The sequence below is a fragment of the Bos indicus x Bos taurus genome, chromosome 7, assembly GCF_003369695.1.
Source record: "Bos indicus x Bos taurus breed Angus x Brahman F1 hybrid chromosome 7, Bos_hybrid_MaternalHap_v2.0, whole genome shotgun sequence".
NCBI classification, from domain to species: Eukaryota; Metazoa; Chordata; class Mammalia; order Artiodactyla; family Bovidae; genus Bos; species Bos indicus x Bos taurus.
This window is the reverse complement of record NC_040082.1, coordinates 76958740-76980979: the sequence shown is the minus strand read 5'-3', so window position 1 is coordinate 76980979 and position 22240 is coordinate 76958740.

The following is a 22240-nucleotide window of genomic DNA, read 5'->3' as shown; positions in this document are numbered from 1 at the left end:
CTAGATCTGATAGAGTGCCTGATGAACTATAGCCGCAGGTTCGTGACATTGTACAGGTGACAGGTAGCAACACAATCCCCAAGAAAAAGACATGCAAAAAGGAAAAATGGCTGTCTGAGGAGGCCTTTACATATAGCTGTGAAAAGAAGAGAGGCAAAAGGCAAAAGAGAAAAAGAAAGATATACCCATTTGAATGCAGAGTTCCAAAGAATAGCAAGGAGAGATAAGAAAGCATTCCTCAGAGATCATTGCAAAGAAATAGAGGAAAACAACATAATGGGAAAGACTAGAGATCTCTTCAAGAAAATTAGAGATACCAAGGGAACATTTCATGTAAAGATCAGCTCAATAAAGGACAGAAATGGTATGGACTTAACAGAAGCAGAAGATATTAATCAAAGAGGTGGCAAGAATACACAGAAGAACTGTACAAAAAAGATCTTCACAACCCAGATAATCACAAAGGTGTGACCACTCACACTCACCTAGAGCCAGACATCCTGGAATGTGAAGTCAGTGGGCCTTAGGAAGCAGCACTAGGAACAAAGCTAGTAGAGGTGATGGAATTCCAGTTGAACTATTTCAAATCCTAAAAGATGATGCTGTGAAAGTGCTACACTCAAAATGTCCACTTTCAAAGTAATGCTCAAAATTCTCTAAACCAGGCTTCAACATTATGTAAATGGAGAACTTGCATTGTTGAAGCTGGATTTAGACAAGCCAGAGAAACCAGAGATCAAAATGCTAACATCCGTTGGATCATAGAAAAAGCAAGAAAGTTCCAGAAAATCCTCTACTTCTGCTTCATTGACCACGCTAAAGCCTTTGACTGTGTGGATCAGAACAAACTGTGGAAAATTCTTAAAGAGATGGGAATACCAGACCACCTGACCTGCCTCCTGAGAAATCTGTATGCAGGTCAAGAAGCAAGTGTTAGAACTAGACATGAAACAATGGACTGGTTCCAAGTTGGGAATGGAGCATGTCAAGGCTGTATATTTTGCACCCTGCTTATTTAACTTATATGCAGGGTACATCATATGAAATTACAGGTTAGATGAAGCACAAGCTGGAATCAAGATTGCAAGAGAAATATTAGTAACCTCAGATATGCAGATGACACCACCCTGATGGCAGAAAATGAAGAGAAACTAAAGAGCCTCTTGATGAAAGTGAAAGAGGAGAGAAAAAAATCTGGCTTAAAACCCAACATTCAAAAAAACAAAGATCATGGCATCCAGTCCCATCACTTCATGGCAAATAGATGGGGAAACAGTTGGAATAGTGACAGATTTTGTTTTCTTGGGCTCCAAAATCACTGCAGATGGTGACTGCAGCCATGAAATTAAAAGACACTTGCTCAAAAAAAGAAGAAAAAACATACTTAATGGAAGCTAAAAAAAAAAAAAAAAAGGACACTTGCTCCTTGGAAGAAAAGCTATGACCAACCTAGACAGAATATTGAAAAGCAGAGACATTACTTTTCCACCAAAGTTTGTCTAGTCAAAGCTATGATTTTTCCCATAATCATGTATGGATGTGAGAGCTGGACCATAAAGAAAGCTGAGCACTGAAGAATTGTTGCATTTGACCTGTTGTGTTGGAGAAGATTCTTGAAGAGTCCCTTAGACTGCAGGGAGATCCAACCAGTCAATAGTCCTGAATAGGAAGGACTGATGCTGAAGCTCCAATACTTTGGCTACCTGATGTGAAGAGCTGACTCATTAGAAAATACCCTGATGCTGGGAAAGATTGAAGGCAGGATTAGAAGGGGATGACAGAGAACAAGATGGTTGGATGGCTTCACCGACTCAACAGACACAAGGTTGAGCAAGCTCTAGCAGATGTTGAAGGACAGGGAAGCCTGTCATGCTGCAGCCCACAAGATCGCAAAAAATTCAGTTGTGACTGAACAACAAAATGAAAGAAATCTCTGAAAAGCTACCTTATTTATGATTCAAATTACATAATATTGTGGAAAAGATAAAACCATAAAGATAGTGCAAAGATCAGTGATTGTCATGGGTTCAGAGAGAAGAGAGAGGGAGAACAGGCAAAGCACAGTTATTTTTAGGGCAATGAAACTGTTCTGTGTGTTTTGTAGTGAACACAGACCTTATGCATTTGTCGAAACACATGGAACTTTAATAGCAGAATGAACCTTAGCTTATGCAAATATTAAAAAGCCACTTGGGATGTTTGATAAATACTAGCAAAGCATGCAGAATGCAACAAAAGAATCAATATACTAGTACAATCTCACTGAAGGCAATATAGGAAAGGTGGTAACCTGAGTAAATTTGGAAATGTGTAGAGTATATAAGACCAAAGGCAAAAGGAACTGTGTATAAGCACTGTACTCTTTTCAAAAGGTTGTTTACTACAGAAGTACAGATGAAAAATTCTGATATTGTTATTCATAAACACTGGAATTGAACAATTAAGAAAATAGATGACAGATAACAGGATCCAAGTTTCTCATTGTTGGAGTGGGAATTTACAGATAAGCAAGAAATGAGGCCATAATAACAATATGGTAACATACTAGAATTGGGAATATCAGCAGACTTCATATCCATTTGTTGAAGATATTTTATTTTAGATTGTTTTAGTGTTTATTTTTATTTTGGCCACATCGTGTGGCATGTGGGATCTTAGTTCCTCATCCAGGGATCAACCCTGCACTTCCTATAGTGGAAATGCAGAGTCTTAACCACTTGACCACCAGGGAAGCCCCAGCAAACTTCATATTTATCTTAATATAGTTAAGAATGGCTTTACATGTAGAAATATTCACTGATATATGTAAATATATACATGGGTTAACACACAAACATCTTTCTTTGCTCTATCTGCTGAGCTGAAAGAGTTTAGAAGAAATGACACCCAATAGTAACAAACATATGTAGTATCCAGATCTTGGTGCCTGATACCATTCTCTAATTTTAATAAATCCTTATAAATAACAAAATAAGAGATCCTTGAGAACTGTCTGATTCTAGAACTAGGCCTAAAAATATTCAAGAGCCTGGAGCATTTTATAAAGCCAATAATGTCATAAAACAATGAAGTAATCAAATATGCACCCATACACAAAAAAGTGAAGTATGTCAAAGGGGAATAAGAGACAACTGAAAGATTCCCAATAGCCCAGATGGGAAACATTGAGCAATAGTATTAATAAAGTAGGCATTATATATTGGGGGCTTCCCTGGTGGCTCAGAGGTTAAAGCGTCTGCCTGGAATGCGGGAGATCTGGGTTGGATCCCTGGGTTGGGAAGATCCCCTAGAGAAGGAAATGGCAACCCATTCCAGTACTCTTGCCTGGAGAATCCCATGGTGGGAGGAGCCTGGTAGGCTACAGTCCATGGGGTCGCAAAGAGTTGGACACGACTGAGTGACTTCACTCACTTAGGCATTATAATCCTATATATAAAAAAATGTTACACATCCATGCTGATATATAGAAATAATAACAAATGAGAAGAAAAAGTTTTCTGTGTAGAAGAATTTCAAGTAAATTATATAGATATTTCACTCTAAAAGTGACTTCTTTCTAAAGAGTGCAGTATAAAAAGGAGAAAATAAAAGTGTAACTCTATAGTGCATAAACCTGACAAAACCATCAATACTTTAGCCATGTGATCAAAGTCAATGTCAAAGGTCATAAATTATGTTGATATATGCTGAAAATGGCACTTTACCCTGGTGACTTTGCTTCCCAAAATCCATAATCTCAGTCTAATGTGAAAAAGTATCAAACAGATTCCAATGAAAGGATATCCTACAACATACTTGATTGATACTCCTCAAAATTGTCAAGGTTTTCAAAAACAAGGAAATCTGAAAAGCTGTTATACCCAAAAGGAATCTAAGGGAAGATTATCATTAACTGCAGTGTGATATCATGGATAGAATTCTGGAATACAAATGGGTATTAGGTAAAAATTAAGGACTGAATCATCTACAGACTTCAGCTAGCAATAATGTATCAATATTTTTTAACTGTTATAATTTTACCAATGTAAGACAATAGAAGTGAAGACTGTAAGAGGGTAATATATGGGAATTTTATCATTACTTAATTTCTCTCTAAATATTAGACTATTCTAAAAAATAATGTCTATTAATAAATAAATGAATGAGGAATAGCTCAAGGCAATGTAAAGATAAATATTTTTCTTACAATTTAAATGAAAACAATGCATGTAATGGAATATCCAGGTCATAATACTGGAGTGGGTAGCCTTTCCCTTCTCCAGGGGATCTTCCCAACCCAGGATTCAAACTCAAGTCTCCCACATTGCAGGTATATTCTTTACCAGCTGAGCTACCAGGGAAGCCCTATAAATATTAAAGTATTCTAAAACATAATGCCTATTAATAAAAAACAAGCAAATGGAGGGATAGCTCAAGGCAATGTAAAGATAAATATTATTCTTACAATTTAAATGAAAACAGTGCACTTAATGGTAGCCCTTAATTAAACAACAGAGATCTACAAATTTAACGTACAATTAAATCCATGATGATAGGCTAAACAAACATGAACACAGTTAAAGATTTTGGATGTGTATAACCGACAAATTGAAATAGTTGAAATTATGCTTTTAAGTCAAGAATATAGCTTAGTTGTGTTCCATTACAAACTTTAGTACCTTAAAATTGACCCAGAACAATTTAAAAACAATTCAGATATACTATATTATGGAATATAATTAAGCTTTAAAGAAGCAGTTTTAAAGATTCAATTAGAAGGCATCTGAGTATGTAAATTATGTGAGAAAGTACAGTATTCTAAGTAATCCCTTTCATATAAGACAGGAAAACAAGGGATTGTGACTATTAGAGTATTAACTACTTAAGGGATTTACAAGATGATGATTAGAGAATTCAAGAATTAAAATCAAACTGAGACTTTAGGAGCTCTAGGGAATAAATCTTATAAACTGGTGTCTAAGCATTCCGAGTTCTGCTGTTGACTCAAATGTTACAACAATTACTGCTGTTGAATGAACAAAGAATATGTTTGCTTTTATAACATCTTTTATAACACTTTAATAATTACTTTCATAACCAATGAAGTTTTTAACACTCAGAAAAAGCTTTTCAGAGTGACAAGAGCATCACGTAGCAAAATATATCCCTTATCTCAAAAACAAAAATTCAGCATCTATCTAAAAACAAAAGTGCCTTTGAGGGGACAGGGGGATCCAGCACCATTTGCCAAGGGACCCAGCAGAAATCTTGCCCAACAGTGCATTGGGAAATAAGCAGACAGGATTTGGTCCTGGCTATGGATCTTGTAGTAGCCCATGAGCCAACTTCAGTTACTGCAAGCTGTGGTCTAGGAATCTCTGGAGACAACTAATTTAATTACCCACAGGTAACACAGCTTTTGAGGGAGTCCATATTTCTGGAGGAGAAGTATCAGCACTCTCTTGGGTCAAAAATAAATAAATAAATAAAATTGCATGTGTTGGAGTAGGTAAGGGAGAGTCTGACTTTGCTAGATCATATCTCCCCCAAGGTTGCACAGTTTAGTACCAGGAGAAATTATCTTTGGCTCATGGTTTATCCTACAGGTGGAAAGGAGAAAGAGCAAGTAAGTGCCCAGCTTCCCTAGCTGCATTGCAGATTGCCAAATGGGCTTATTTCTCTCTAGTCCCATTCAGAGCACTGATCATGAGCTAAATGAGTAGTGTGCAAGAAATAAAAGGGGGAAGAGAAGATAGAATTCTCAGGGAATATTAAAAGAATGTAGATACTTTTTGTCACTGATTCTATCAAGAATAAACCTGTTCATGAGGCACTGAGAATGCCTTACCCATTAATCCCCTCAACTGGCTTATGAGTACCACCAGTGCTCCAAGTTCCTCACCTACTCACATCCCACCCTATAGCTAGCTCCCTGTGTTTGCTTCAGATGGCAGTTGTAACAGTAAACTTTGGAAGACAGCTAGTGAATGCATGTAAAAAGCTGGCCAAATCTGCAGGCTAAGGAGAGATCACAAACTTGAGTTTTGGGAAAACAAGAAGAGAGGCTGTCAGCCCTCAGCCTGGTATATTGCAGGATATGAGCTTATGAATCTTGAAACAAGAAAAAGCAAGAGGTGTGGAGCAGTTGTATCTGTAGAAGGTCTAAAAAAGTCTGTCTAGTCAAAGCTATGATTTTTCCAGTAGTCATGTATACATCTGAGAGTTGAACTATAAAGAAAGCTGAAAGCTGAGGAATTGGTGCTTTTGAACTGTGGTGTTGGAGAAGACTCTTGAAGATTCCTTTGGACTGCAAGGAGATCCAACCAGTCAATCCTAAAGGAAATCAGTCTTGAATATTCATTGGAAGGACTGATGCTGAAGCTGAAATTGCAATACTTTGGCCACCTTATGCAAAGAACTAACTCACTGGAAAAGACTCTGATGCTGGGAAAGATTGAAGGTGGGAGGAGAAGGGGGATGACAAGGGATGAGATGGTTGGATGGCATTACCAATTCAAGGGACATGACTTTGAGTAAGTTCTGGAAGTTGGTGATGGACAGGGAAGCCTGGTATGCTGCAGTCCATGGAGTCGGACATGACTGAGAGACTGAACTGAAACTGAAATGGGGTGGGAAAGAGTCGGACATGACTGAATGACTGAACTGAACTGAAGAAAGCCTCAGAATTGCTAGCAGGGCTGAAGGAGGTTATTTCTCACCCCAAAGACAGTTAGTAAAGACTCAAGGAAGTGACTGCCACTTCAAGTGCAAAGACAGCAATGCAAAACTTATATGAAAAATCAAAGTACAATAACACAATCAAAGGATCACAATAGCCACACACAAAGACATGAAAATCTGTAATATACCAGGTAAAAAATTCAAAATAGCTGTTTCAGTGCACCAGAAAAAACAAAACAAAACAACAACAACAAAAATAGCTGTTTCAATAAAGCTCAGGGAGTTCCAAGAAAATACAGGAGAATTCAGCAGTATCAAAAGAAAAATATACAAACAAAATGAGAAGTTTTAAAGACAGAAATCATAAAAAATAAATAAAAAAACATGCAATTGAAGGAAATATGAGTTAAATGAAAATGCAAAAAAAAAAAAAAGGACATCAACAATAGAACTGACCAAGTGAAGAGAAAAATCTGTGAGACTGAAGAAAGGCCTTTGAAATTATTTAGTCAGAGGAGAATAAAAATAATATTTTTTTTAATTGAAGAAAGCTTGCTTCATCTATGGGGTATCATTAAAAGAAAAAATATTTAAATAATTTGAGTTCCAGGAAAAGACAGGGAGAAGGTCAGAAAGCTTATTTAAAGAAATGATGACTGAAAACTTCCCAATGTGGGAAGAGATCTGAATATCCAAGTTCATGAAGCTCATAGGTCACAAAACAAAACCAACTTACAGAGATTCCTTTCCAAAACACATTGTAACAAAACTATTAAAAATCAAAGACAAAGAGAGGATCTTAAAAGATGCAAAAGAAAAGAAGCTTATAACTTACAAAGGACCTCCCATAGGGTGTCAGCAGATTTCTAGCAGAACACTTATAGAGTAGGAGAAAGTAAATTATCTATTGAAAGTCCTTAAAGAAAAAACTGCCAACCAAGAATATTTTTCCCAGCAAAGCTGTATTTCAGGAATAAAGGAGAGATAAAATCTTTCACAGAAAAATTAAACTTGAGGAAATCTATCACACCAGACTTGTATTACAAGAAATACTGAAAGAGTTCTTTTAGTTGAAATGAAAGAATACTAATTAGTAACATGAAATCATATGAAAACATGCAACACAATGATAAAGCTAAGGATACACTCAATTCAGAACTCTAATACTATGATGTGATAGTGTTAAACACTTAACTATAGTGAAATGATTAAAGAACAAGAGTATTAAAATACCTTAACTACAGTAATATGTTAGTGAATAAACAATATGAAAAGAATTGAATTATAACATCAAAAAAGGAGGGAGCAAAAGAATAGGTTTTTATGGATTTGAAGTTGTTATCAACATAAACTAGGCTGCTGTAAGATGGAACAATATTCCTTAGTGAAAACACAAAGAGCACAGGGGTAGCTACAGTTATATCAGGGGAAAAAAGAAGAATTTAAGCCAAAAGTTATAACAAGAGACAAATGAGATCATGATATAATTTTAAAAGGGTCAATTCATTAGGATGCTAAAATTATTAATGTGTATGTAGTACCCAAGACTAGAGCACTCAAATAAGCCAAACAAATAATAACCAATCTGAAAGGACAAATAGACAACAACAGAATAAAAGCAGGGAGCTTCAAAATATCACTTCCCAAAACAGACCCTCCAGACAGAAAACCAATGAGAAAGCACTGGACTTGTACCAAACTTTAGACCAAACGGAACTAACATACATTTGTAGAACCTTCCATCCAACAGTAACAGAACACAAATTCTTTTCAATTACATATGGAATATTCTCCAGGATAAATCACATGATAGATTACAAATCAAGTTTTATAAACTATAAGAATATTGAAATCATAACTAAGCATCTTTTCCAAAATTCAATCATATGAAAGTAAAAATCAGTAACAAGAGGAAAGCTGGAAAACTCACCAATATGTGGAGATAAACAACATGCTTCTAAACCATCAGTGTTTCAAAAAAGAAATCAAAATATCTTGAAACAAATAAAAATGGAAACCCAATATATCAAACTCACAGAGGGCAACAAAAGCACTGCTATGGAAGGTTTTTAGCCATAAATGCTGACAATAAGTAAAAAAGAAAGAACTGAAATGAACCTAATTTTACATCTCAAGAAATTAGCAAGAGAAGAACTAACTAAGCCTCATATGAGTAAAAGGAAAGAAAATAAAGATCAGAGTAGAAATAATTGAAATATAGACCAGAATAACATTAGCAAAGATCAATTAAACTATGACTAGTTTTTTTTTTAATATAAAAAAGATAAACCATTCCTCAAGAACATGGTATATCTCTCCACCTGTTAATGTCATCTTTGATTTCTTTTATCAGTGTCTTACAATTTTCTGTATACAGTTCCTTTGTCTCCTTAGGTAAGTTTATTCCTAGATATTTTATTCTTTTTGTTGCAATGGTGAATAGGATTGATTTCTTAATTTCTCTGATTTTTCATTGTTTATAGGAATGCAAGTGATTCCTGTGTATTGATTTTGTATCCTGTGACTTTGCTAAATTCACTGATTAGCTCTAGTAATTTTCAGATACTATCTTTAGGGTTTTCTATGTAAAGTATCATGTCATCTGCAAAACTGAGAACTTTACTTTTTCTTTTCCCATACGGATTCTTTTTTTATTTCATTCTCTTCTCTGATTACTGTAGCTAGGACTTCTAAAACTATGTTGAATAATAGTGGTGAAAGTGGAAATCCCTGTCTTATTCCTGATCTTAGAGGGAATGCTTTCAGTTTTTCACCATTGAGAATGTTTGCTGTGGACTTACCATATATGGCCTTTACTATGTTGAGGTAGCTTCCTTTTATGCCCATTTTTGGAAGAGTTTTAATCATAAATGGGTGCTGAATGTTGTCTAAGGCTTTTTCTGCATCTATTGAAATGATTATATGGTTTTTCTCTTTCATTTTGTTAATATGGTGTATCTCATTGATTGATTTGTGTATATTGAAGAATCCTTGCATCCTGGAATAAACTCAACTTGATCATGGTGTATGAGCTTTTGAATGTGTTGTTGAATTCTGTTTGCTGGAATTTTGTTGAGGACTTTTGCATCTATGTTCATCAATGAATTTGACCTGTAGTTTATTTTTTTGTGTTGTCTTTGTCTTGGTAAGTGTTGGTGAGGCTGTGGAGGAAAGGGAATGATGAGAGTGTAAACTGTTACAGCCACTATGGAAAACAATGTGCAGTTTCCTAAAAAAATAAAATAAAAATAGAACTGCCATATATGCCAGCAGCATTTTCACTTCTGGGTATATGTCTGAAGAAAATTAAAATATGGTCTTGAAGATACATCTGCTTTCCCATGTTTATTGTAGCAGTATTCATAATAGCCAACATATGGAAACAAGCTAAGTGTCCGTCAACAGATGAATGGATAAAGATGTGGCTGGTAAATAGATAGACTGATTGCTTTGAAAATGTAGAACATTGGAAGAGAAATATAAACAAGTGCCATAGGAAACAACATAATAATACTTAATATTAGAAATGTAATTTAATATAATTAGTTTGTGTTTATCATTCATGAACTGTTTCATATTCTTCTGCTACACTTATGTACCATACATGTAACAAGCAGGAAAATTCTTAGTTATGACTGTGGGCACACAGGAATTTTCTACAAATGTTTCTATAGTCAGAATTTCATTTGCCTTGCTCATTACATTGGAGGACTGGCTATGCCTGGATTCATCACAGGATAGATTCTTAAAAAGTTTCGTTTAAGCATACACACACACACACACACACACACACTCACACACGAGTATATTCTTCAGCCATGAGAATGAAGATAATCTTGCTGTTTTCATAGTGTGGTTGGACCTTGAATGTGTTATGCTAAATAAAATGCCAGAGAGTAGAAGAAAAATGCTGTGTGACCTCCCTTATACGTGGAATCTACAAAAGCTGAACTCATACAAACAAATACTAAAATGGTGGTTACTATGGGCTGGAGGGTAGAGATATAAGCAGAGGTTGGTCACAGAGTACAATCTTCTAATTTTGAGACAAATCAGTTTGGGGATCTAATATTCAGTATGATTATAGTTAATAATACTATATATGTCAAAAGTGCTATTAGATCTTAAATTTTCTTACCACAAAAAAATAATGCTCATTATATGAGGTGATGGAATTATTACCTGATGCTAATATGGTGATAATTTTTCAATATAGAAATGTTTAAAATCAACACATTGTATACCATTAACTTACACAATATTATATGTCAACTATATCTTGATAAAACTGGAAAAATAATCTCAAATGGGAGAGGAGTTATTTCTATTTTACAGTTGAGATGACTGAGATTTCAAAAATTATTGTTTAAACTTGAGCCCAAAATTGAACCCAAATTTCCTAGCGCCTTAACACATAGCATGTGCTCACAAAATGAAAATGATTTTTTCCTGTAGAGATAGATATTCCAAACCATTTAATTCAGAATAAATACATTATTGCAGGTTTACTACATGACAGATATTGTGCAAGCTGCTAGTGATAAAGAGACTAATAAAATGCAGAATCAATCTCTCTACAGCCTTAGATCAGGCATAAGTGTTTGCTGAAAGCTGAAAGAAAAATAATAAACGGCACACAATCTGGATTCCAGAATTACGGTTCTTGATTCATATACAGGCAATGTGATGCTTCCGGTGTCACAACAGTTTTACTGTGGCTTATGCTGCATGCATGCTCCATTGCTTCAGTCATGTCTGACTCTCTGAGACCCTATGGACTACAGCCCACCAGGCTCCTCTGTCCATGGGATTCTCCCAGCAAGGATACTAGAATGGGTTGCCATGCCCTTCTCCAGAGGATCTTCCTAGCCCAGGGATCGAACCCATGTTTCCTTCTTTGATAGGTGGATTCTTTAACTCCTGAAACACTGGGGAAGCTTATACTGCAGAAGCATTATTCTGAATATGTAATGTTGCTTGTCAAAACTAGGTATGCTGATATTCAAAATATATTCCTGCAATATCATCCAATTAGAAGTATACAAATCAATACCAACTTGTTGGGAAACAAATCACTTTTGATACTTCAGAGGTTATCTGTATTTCTTGAATGAGAAAGCAGTAAAAACTGACCTATTTCCTGATGTTTAGAATTTTTAGCAACTATTTTTATTCTCAAATGTGGCATAATATAGAAATCTGAGATAGCATTTTCATGATTAAATGTGTAACTTACTGTGAAAATATAAGGAAAAAATGTTTAATCTGATTAATTTCAACTCAATAGGTGCAAGTCTTTTTGTCTTTTTATGATATCAGAAAGGAAAAAACAAAAAAAAGCATGATAAACTTGGAGTAGCCAAGAGTTCTTTGTCAGAAGTGTCTCTCAACTTAATACACTGCCATTCCATTGTTTTACAAACTGACTCCCTAGTGCCATCCTTGTCGCATCATTTATATAGAACTATATTTACCTGGAGTGTTAAATCCTCACTCTGAACATGATAATAAGGAATATGTCACTGAACAGAATAGACTTTCCCTTCTCTGTACTTTATTGTTCTATACACTGAAGCAGGAATTTTGCTGACAGACCACACACTACCATATGCTGATACATTTCTGCTTGGGCCCCCACAGGATTAATTGGCATTCTTTTATTCCACATACTAATGACTGATATGACATTAGCAAAAATGTAGCAGATTTGGTATGTTTTCCTCATCCACTTGAACTGATGTGCCCTCAAGGACTTAGCCTATTGTGGTGAATTCTCTTCTGCAGGCCAGAAAATGTCTGGATTTGTAAGGGTATGAATTTTTACTCTCTGTTGCCATTTGTCCTGTTATTGTTTCCCCATGTAGAGCTACCAGATTCTCTAAGACTGTCTTCTTATTTCTCTGTGAATTTTCTTTCTGAAACTAATTTGAATCTTTTTTTTTTTTTGACTGCAAGTGCTTCCGGGAACACTCTTAAGAAGTTTGACCTTATCAATGATTTAGATATTCTTCCAAAGTACTTGATAATTGTGAACTAGTTACAATTGACTCCCCATTTTCAGAGGCAGAAGTATACTCTGGCTTTTTGAACACAGCGCATTCAATAAATTTCATTTGTTTATATTTCAAGAATACATTTCAAATCTTCAACCATAAGCTTTTTTGGTGTTTTCATTTTGCTTAATAAATAATGTGAGTTGAATATATTGGCGTATTGGCATACTTTGTTGACCATTTCACTATATACGTATAGAACAGTTATGTATTCACAACGCCTCCCATACAAAAATGAAATGCGAGTCTCCTTTTTGAAATGTAGTAAGACTAATGCTCCAGTGACATTAAAGCATTAAACAAAGCACGTGACTCCTCTAAGCAGAGCACCTTTTGTGACTTCTCAGACTGCATACCCATGGGACCAGCCTTGTCTATACATTTTTTCTGATCAGAATTCTAATCATAGGAAAAATAAATAATTAAATATTCAATAGTTTGCCTTTATGATGGTAATCCTGATGTGGCCTCATAAATATGTTAATATTTTCTATATGCTATTTCCTCAACTAATTATAGAATATTCATGAAATGTTAATTTTTTCCCACTAAAACACTGTTGTTTGATTTATTGTTCTACCCTTGAATTCCTTACTTTGCATTCCTGGTGATAGAGACCAAGAGCCATGGAGACAGCTGAAAGGTTGTCAATCCTGGCCCCACTCACTAGTGTGCGGTGAGACCCTAGCAGGGTACCTACCCCTCCAAGTCTCCATCATCTAATCTATGAAACACAGACGAGAATTATATGCAACTCCTAGTTTTTGTTTTCTAATGGGAATTAAATTACATTAGTGTTAACTCTAGGAGAGTGTCTGATACATAACAGCGGCTTACCAATGTTAAATATTGCATGTTTATTTAAACCAAGTTCTTTCTTTTCTAGTAACCACTTGCCTATAACCCTGGTCCTGACTTCATCACCCCTACTTATTCTTACCATAAATACTTTTCCTGCCTTCGTTGCTTCTTTTCTCTATCCATGTATCCTATCAGATCATCTAATTCAGATTTTTTAATTCTCTTCCTGAATATTACATATGCACATTAGTCAGCAGTTCCCACCCCTCAGAACCTTCCTCAAATAGTCCTAATCTTTCTGGGGCCACTGTAATATGAAGACAGTGATAATGGATTCAGCCTTCATGATCACTTGAATCTTGTCATCTTCCTCATCACCTCTCAGAAGTGACATTTCTCTTCTTTCTACATCTTATGAACCATATTTATCTAATTTAAGCTATGCCCATTGGGCAATACATAGACACAAAAGACCACCTGCATTTTGGAAGCAGTAACTCTGAATCTGAAGACTCAAAATCCCCTCCTCCTGCACATAATGCATTTTGTTTTCTCATTGTTCAATATCAAAATAACTGAACCTAGAACTCTAACACTGATTGCCAGCACTCTCAAGGAAACTAAAATCAATCCATCTTCAGAGGAAACTGAAATTAATAGTCAGTATTTACCTCATTATTCCTAGAGATCCAAGCCTCCATACCATCTGCTGTCACTGGGTTCTTTCATCCTTATCCTGTTGGGCACATTCCAGTTCCCTCTAAACCTCATTCCTCTCTACTCTTATTTTTACAACATGTCCTTTAGAATACTCATCTGGTGATCAGAAGCATCCTCTATATTTGCAGCTTCTTCTTGGAATATGTTGTCCATATATTCTTACCTTACTTGATGTGCCTGAGGATTCAGCTTCTAACAGAACTCCTGGTGTACAGGCTCTGCTTCTCAGATACCTCATGTGTGTGAGACAGTTTGGAGGAGGGATGATTATCCTCATTAAGTTATGACCAAGCCTTGTCTGATAAACAGTAAACTTTCTGACTAATAAATATGTAACCTATCCATGAATCCCTCACCCAATCCTTGGATTCATAGAATTCCAAGTTTAAATTTCTTATTATTAACAGATTATATTAAGGCTTCTGCATAGTTCAGCAAGTCAAGGACAATTAAGGGAACTTTGGTTTAACTTTAAGCAACTGGAAAGATAGCATTGGCCTCAACTGAGATGGGAAGTGTTATATGCACAGGAGCTTTGGAAATGAGTAATTCAGGTTCTAGGATTCAGCTTCTGATATATTCTCCTCTTTGTTTCTTCAAAAGCACAATGCCATGTACTCATCTTTGTTTGTTTGTTTGTACTTCCTTCCAGGTCACTTCCCCTAAGTCAGTGAATATTTTCCTTCCAGGTAACACTGTCTCTCCTTCTCTAAACTCCTTATCATTTTTTTTTTTTTTTTTGGAGGGGGGCGTGATTTGACCAAGAGCATTCAGGGCATGTAGCTTCCTGGATTCTCATTTCTTTTATTCATTTGTATGTCTGTCTTTTCCTCCAATGCCACCTTTCCAGTCAGTCTCCCAGAATCAGATGATGGACTCCCCAGTTTCTACCAACCTTAGTGGGTTCTTGCAGTCCACCTACTCTATTTTTGAATTAAGGTCTAAGTCTATTAATACCTGCTATTATCATTATCAATAGTCTCCTGTCACTTCTCTACCTCCCTAGCTTAGACTGCACCCTTACGATATTTACTGCCTTGCAAGCACCTCAAGCACTTCTCTTCTACAGTACTCAGAAACATCCTAAACCTGGTTGAACCTAACTCTCCACATCTGTTGTTCCTACATCTCAGTACTTAACATACCAGTAGACATTATAAGCATATCTCAAAGGTATTACAAGTTTGGTTCCACTATAAAAGGAATATCACAATAAAGCAAGTCATGTGAATTTTGCTGGTATCCCAGAGCACACAAAGGTAAGTCCACACTATACTGTAGTCTATTAAGTATGCAATCATAGTATATCTAATAAACAATGTATATATCTTAATTTAAAAATACTTCATTGCTAAAAACTTCTATCATACAAGTCTTTAGTGAGCTACACTCATTTTGTAATAGTAATATCAAAGATCACTGATCACAGATATTGTAAGAAATATATTAATAATGAAAAGTTTAAAATATTATGAGAATTACCAAAATGTGACACAGAGGCACAAAATGGGAAAATGCTGTTGGTGAAATGGTACCAATAGACTTGTTGAACTCAGGGTTTCCACGAACATTCAATTTTAAAAAATACAGTATCTGCAAAACTCAATAAAATGGGTTGCTATTTCCCCTTCAAGGGGATCTTCTGCACTCAGGGACTGAACCCTTGTCTCTTAGGTCTCCTGCATTGGCAGGAAGATTCTTTACCACTAGCTCCCCCTAGTAGTTAGCCCAATGGACTATGTTTTGTTCCCTAAGTTTTTCTTTTCATGACTTTTGTGAACACTCTCCTGTCTTTCTTTTTGCTCATTTCCTTACCTAGGCAGGCTTTTTCTTCTGAAATACTCCCTATATTTGAGTAGTCCAAGGTTGAGCCCTTTGCCAGCTAAATTCTCCTTTTAAGTGATCTCATTCAATTTCTTAAATCTAATAGATGTATGATTATTTTATAATTTTCTAAATCTCTATATTCAGCATTTATTCCACAGTTAAGCTTACAGCATATTTATCCAACAATCTTACTGTACCTAATCACCATTATACATTTAGGACATCCAAAATTTAACTTTTGAAATGTCTCTCTCTCTGTGTTATTAACTTTGTGCTGTTCTCAGTTGCTTCAGTTGTGTCCAACTCTTTGCGACCTATGGACTATAATCTTTCAGGCTCCTCTGTCCATGGGATTGATACTCCAAGCAAGAAGCCATGCCCTCTTTCAGAGGATCTTCCTGACCCAGAAATCAAACACATATCTCAAGCGTCTTTGCAGGCAGGTTCTTTATCCACGGAGCCATCTGGGAAGCCCATTATTAACTTTCAGTTCAGTTCAGTTCAGTCACTCAGTTGTGTCCAACTCTTTGAGACCTCATAAATCACAGCACACCAGGCCTCCCTGTCCATCACCAACTCCCAGAATTCACTCAGACTCATGTCCATTGAGTCAGTGATGCCCTCCAGCCATCTCATCCTCTGTCATCCCCTTCTCCTCTTGCCCCCAATCCCTCCCAGTATCAGAGTCTTTTCCAATGAGTCAGCTCTTCGCATGAAGTGGCCAAAGTATTGGAGTTTCAGCTTCAGCAGCGGTCCTTCCAATGAACACCCAGGACTGGTCTCCTTTAGAATGAACTGGTTGGATCTCCTTGCAGTCTAAGGGACTCTCAAAAGTCTTCACCAACACCACAGTTCAAAAGCATCAATTATCCAGTGCTCAGCTTTCTTCACAGTCCAACTTTCACATCCATACATGACCACTGGAAAAACCATAGCCTTGACTAGAAGGACCTTTGTTGGCAAAGTAATGTCTCTGCTTTTGAATATGCTATCTAGGTTGGTCATAACTTTCCTCCTAAGGAGTAAGCATCTTTTAATTTCATGGCTGCAATCACCATCTGCAGTGATTTTGGAGCCCCCCAAAAATAAAGTCTGACACGGTTTCCACTGTTTCCCCATCTATTTGCCATGAAGTGATGGGACCAGATATCATGATCTTTGTTTTCTGAATGTTGAGCTTTAAGCCAACTTTTTCACTCTCTTCTTTCACTTTCATCAAGAGGCTTTTTAATTCCTCTTCACTTTCTGCCATAAGGGTGGTGTCATCCGCATATCTGAGGTTATTGATATTTCTCCCAGCAATCTTGATTCCAGTTTGTGCTTCTTCCAGTCCAGCATTTCTCATGATGTACTCTGCATATAAGTTAAATAAGCAGGGTGACAATATACAGCCTTGACATACTCCTTTTCCTATTTGGAACCAGTTTGTTGTTCCATGTCCAGTTCTAATGGTTGTTTCCTGACCTGCATATAGGTTTCTGAAGAGGCAGGTCAGGTGGTCTGGTATTTCCATCTCTTTCAGAATTTTCCACAGTTTATTGTGATCCACACAGTCAAAGGCTTTGGCATAGTCAATAAAGCAGAAATAAATGTTTATCTGGAGCTCTCTTGCTTTTTCAATGATCCAGCAGATTTTGGCAATTTGATCTCTGGTTCCTCTGCCTTTTCTAAAACAAGCTTGAACATCTGGAAATTTTTGGTTCAGCATTGCTGAAGCCTGGCTAGGAGAATTTTGAGCATTACTTTACTAGTGTGTGAAATGAGAGCAATTGTGCAGTAGGAGCAATTGTGCAGTAGTTTGAGCATTCTTTGGCATTGCCTTTCTTTGGGATTGGAATGAAAACTGACCTTTTCCAGTCCTGTGGCCACTGCTGAGTTTTCCAAATTTGCTGACATATTGAGTGCAGCACTTGCACAGCATCATCTTTCAGGATTTGAAATAGTTCCACTGGAATCCCATCACCTCCACTAGCTTTGTTACTAGTGGATAATAACAAATAATTTCCTTCTCCCCTTCCCCACGATCTGCCTGTCAGCAAGAACTATGAGTTCTTATCTAAATATGTCTTATCCATATCTTATCCAAAATATGTCTTAAATTCACCCATTTCATTTATTTCCACTGCCCCCACACTATCTCAAGCAAGTTTTATAAATAAGTGGTCCCCAACCTTTCTAGCACCAGGGACAAGTTTCATGGAAGACATTTTTTTCCATGGATTGAGGGTGGAGGGGATGGTTTGGGGATGATTCAAGCACATACATTTATTGTGCACTTTATTTTATTGTTGTTATATCAGCTCCACCTCAGGTCATCCAGCAATAGATTCCAGAGGTTGGACACCCCTGTTGAATATCATGATCTATCAAGCACCCTGTTTCTAACTCGCAAGCTCATTTCTCTCAATGTGAAGACATGTATGTGTTCCTTTCTCCACCTTCAACACATAGATGGGTGGTAGGCCTGTTCCAAGCAGTGAACAAATCAAAAAGCAATGGACACTCTTTATTTCCCCTCCATTATTATTAAAGCTTCCTTTTCCTGATTTAACATCATCTTTATTCCATGTATTCTACCTAAATCCCTATTTCCTTTTTTCCCTATTATTTTTCATCTCCTACCCATATTAGAATGAGAATTCTTATTCTTCTAAACACAATATGCTGTTTTACAAGATATATGTATTCTTAAGTTTTTAAAATAAATGTACACAGAGAAAATATTTGTCACACAGAGTTCAATGTTATTAATTTGATACCTATGCTTCTAGGCTTTCTTTTGTGCATATATACAAAATGTATTTTAAAGGTTTACTCCTCTACATATTTTTGCAACCTGTTGATATATAACATGAAAACATGAACACATTCCCAAATTAGTAAGATTAGTTATTAGTACTTAAGTATAGTTAACTGACTTCAGTTAAGTAACCTTGGCTAGTTATTTTTAATAAATAGGTATTTCATTACATGAATTTATCTAGTGATTCTCATACTGTTAAATACTCAAGCTGCTTTTAGGTAAATTTTTAAAGAAACAGTGTGTATACCATTCTGGGCATAGCAGTTTGCATTTAGTCCTAAGCATTCCTACAGACTAATATCACAGGGCTGGAGTGTGCAAATGTCCAATATCTATTCTATTTTTAAAATTATATAGAGGTAATTTGTTGCAATTTGCCTTTCTCCCATAATGCATGAAAATTCTCATTCTTTCCAACATGATTTTTTTAAAAATCTTTGTTAATTTATTAAATACAATATACATTTAATTATCTGAAAAAAGACAAAAAACCAAAAAAAACGTTGGCTTAAAACTCAACATTCAGAAAATTAATATCATGGCATCTGGTCCCATCACTTCATGGCAAATAGATGGGGAAACAACGGAAACAGTGACAAGCTTTATTTTCTTGGACTCCAAAACCACAGCAGATGGTGACTGCAGCCATGAAATTAAAAGACGCTTACTCCTTGGAAGAAAAATTACGACCAACCTAGACAGCATATTAAAAAGCAGAGACATTACTTTGCCAACAAAGGTCCATCTAGTCAAAGCTATGGTTTTTCCAGTAGTCATGTATGGATATGAGAGTTGAACTATAAACAAAGCTGAGTGCTGAAGAATTTATGCTTTTGAATTGTAGTGTTGAAGACTCTTGAGAGTCCCTTGGACTGCAAGGAGATCCAACCAGTCCATCCTAAAGGAAATCTATTCTGAATATTCATTGGAAGGACAGATGCTGAAGCTGAAATTCCAGTACTTTGGCCTCCTGATTTGAAAAAGTGACTCATTGGAAAAGACCCTGATGCTGGGAAAGATGAAGGCAGGAGGAGAAGGGGACGACAGAGGATGAGATGGTTGGATGCCATCACCGACTCAATGGACATGAATTTGAGTAAACTCTGGGAGTTGGTAATGCACAGGGAAGCCTGGCATACTGCAGTCCATGGGGTTGCAGAAAGTCAGACATGACTATGCGACTGAACTGAACTGATCTGAAACAAAGTCCTGATGATATGTATTTTGGCTAGAATTTTAATGCTATTGCTTATTAAATAATTAGCAACATTATAGCAGTCAGTTTTTCTAATTAAAAAATAGATATTCTTTTATATCCTAAGCAAAGTTTTATAATTTTATTATATATTGACAATTACTATTTAATTTATTTTAAGTAGCTATGTATTTTTTACTTTCTTTTTTTTAAAACTGTGAATGTAATTCTCTAGTCACTTTATTTTCTATTTGGCATTTAGGAAAGCTTTTAATTTTTAAAAAATACCTTCTTTGTTATTGGATGTATTACTATCCCCTCACTATTCCTAACAGATTTCAGTTGATAGCTGGAACCTACCTATCTAACCTACTAAAATAGTAAATTTAAATCTTCCAAGGCTTATTTCTTACTTAGTTGTTCTCATGATTCCAAGGAAATCATGAGAACTTTCCCTTGGAAATTTAAATCTTTCTTTCTTACTTACTTAGTTGTTCTCATGGGAACTTTCCCTTGGAAATCCTTTCTATTCATATGCTACATTGGGCTGCCATAACAAAACACCATCACAAACTGGGTGGCTTAAACTACAGAAATTTATTTTTCACTGTTTTGGAGGCTGGAAAGGTCAAGATTAATGTCTGGACATTCAGTTACTGGTGATATCTCTTTTCCTGGTTTGAAGATGGCTGACCTTGTACTATGTCCTCACATGGTCTTTCCACTGCAAATACGTGCAGAATAAGAGAAAAAGAGTAAATCTCTAATATCTCTTCTAATAAGGACACTAATCCTAATGGATCAGGGTCCCACACTTATAACTTCATTTAACATCCATTCCTCTGTATAGACCCTGTTTTCAAATACAGTCAGAAGGGAGGCTAGAGTTTCAACAAATGAATTCTGGTGGGATAAAATTAAGTCCATATCACATACTTTAGATTTTTTTTTAATTTTATTTTATTTAACTTTATAATATTGTATTGGTTTTGCCATATATCAAAATGAATCCGCCACAGGTATACATGTGTTCCCCATCCTGAACCCTCCTCCCTCCTCCCTCCCCATACCATCCCTCTGGGTCGTCCCAATGCACCAGCCCCAAGCACCCAGTATCGTGCATTGAACCTGGACTGGCGACTCATTTCATACATGATATTATACATGTTTCAATGCTATTCTCCCAAATCTTCCCACCCTCTCCCTCTCCCACAGAGTCCATAAGACTGATCTATACATCGGTGTCTCTTTTGCTGTCTCGTACACAGGGTTATTGTTACCATCTTTCTAAATTCCATATATATGCGTTAGTATACTGTATTGGTGTTTTTTTTCTGGCTTACTTCACTCTGTATAATAGGCTCCAGTTTCATCCACCTCATTAGAACTGATTCAAATGTATTCTTTTTAATGGCTGAGTAATACTCCATTGTGTATATGTACCACAGCTTTCTTATCCATTCATCTGCTGATGGACATCTAGGTTGCTTCCATGTCCTGGCTATTATAAACAGTGCTGCGATGAACATTGGGGTACACGTGTCTCTTTCAATTCTGGTTTCCTCAATGTGTATGCCCAGCAGTGGGATTGCTGGATCATAAGGCAGTTCTATTTCCATTTTTTCAAGGAATCTACTTTAGAATTAAAGTCATATATCTCATACCACCTGTATATCAGTAACTTTCCACTTGTCAAGATCCACTTCATCCTTTCTTCAGAGCAGCAGATTGGTACTCCTAGGTCTCAATTAAGTAATGGATTTGAACTCATGATCTTTGCCCACCAACCCAAATATATTTGAGTCACAGTTTTCTCTGTTTTCCTCTTCCCCCACAGCCTTCAAATACATTCCTCCCACATGGGTCACTGTCCCTTGACTTCATTCGGGCTCTCAATATGTTTTTCTGGATAGATAAAGGTGTTTTCTTCTATTTCAACTTCCTCCAAACTCCCTTTTCTTAAAGGATGTGGTTAATTCTCATTAGATTTTTAAATATCATTCTCTAAAGGACACAGCCTGTGGGATAAATGCTATGGTGTATATGTTAAAAAAGGTTAATACCAGTATTAGCCAGAACAATCATTACCAATCTTTTTATGTATTAAAATGTCTTACAGTACCTGCTCTAGGTAACTCATGTACTTCAAATTAAAAACAAAACTGAAAAGAGCAAAAAAAA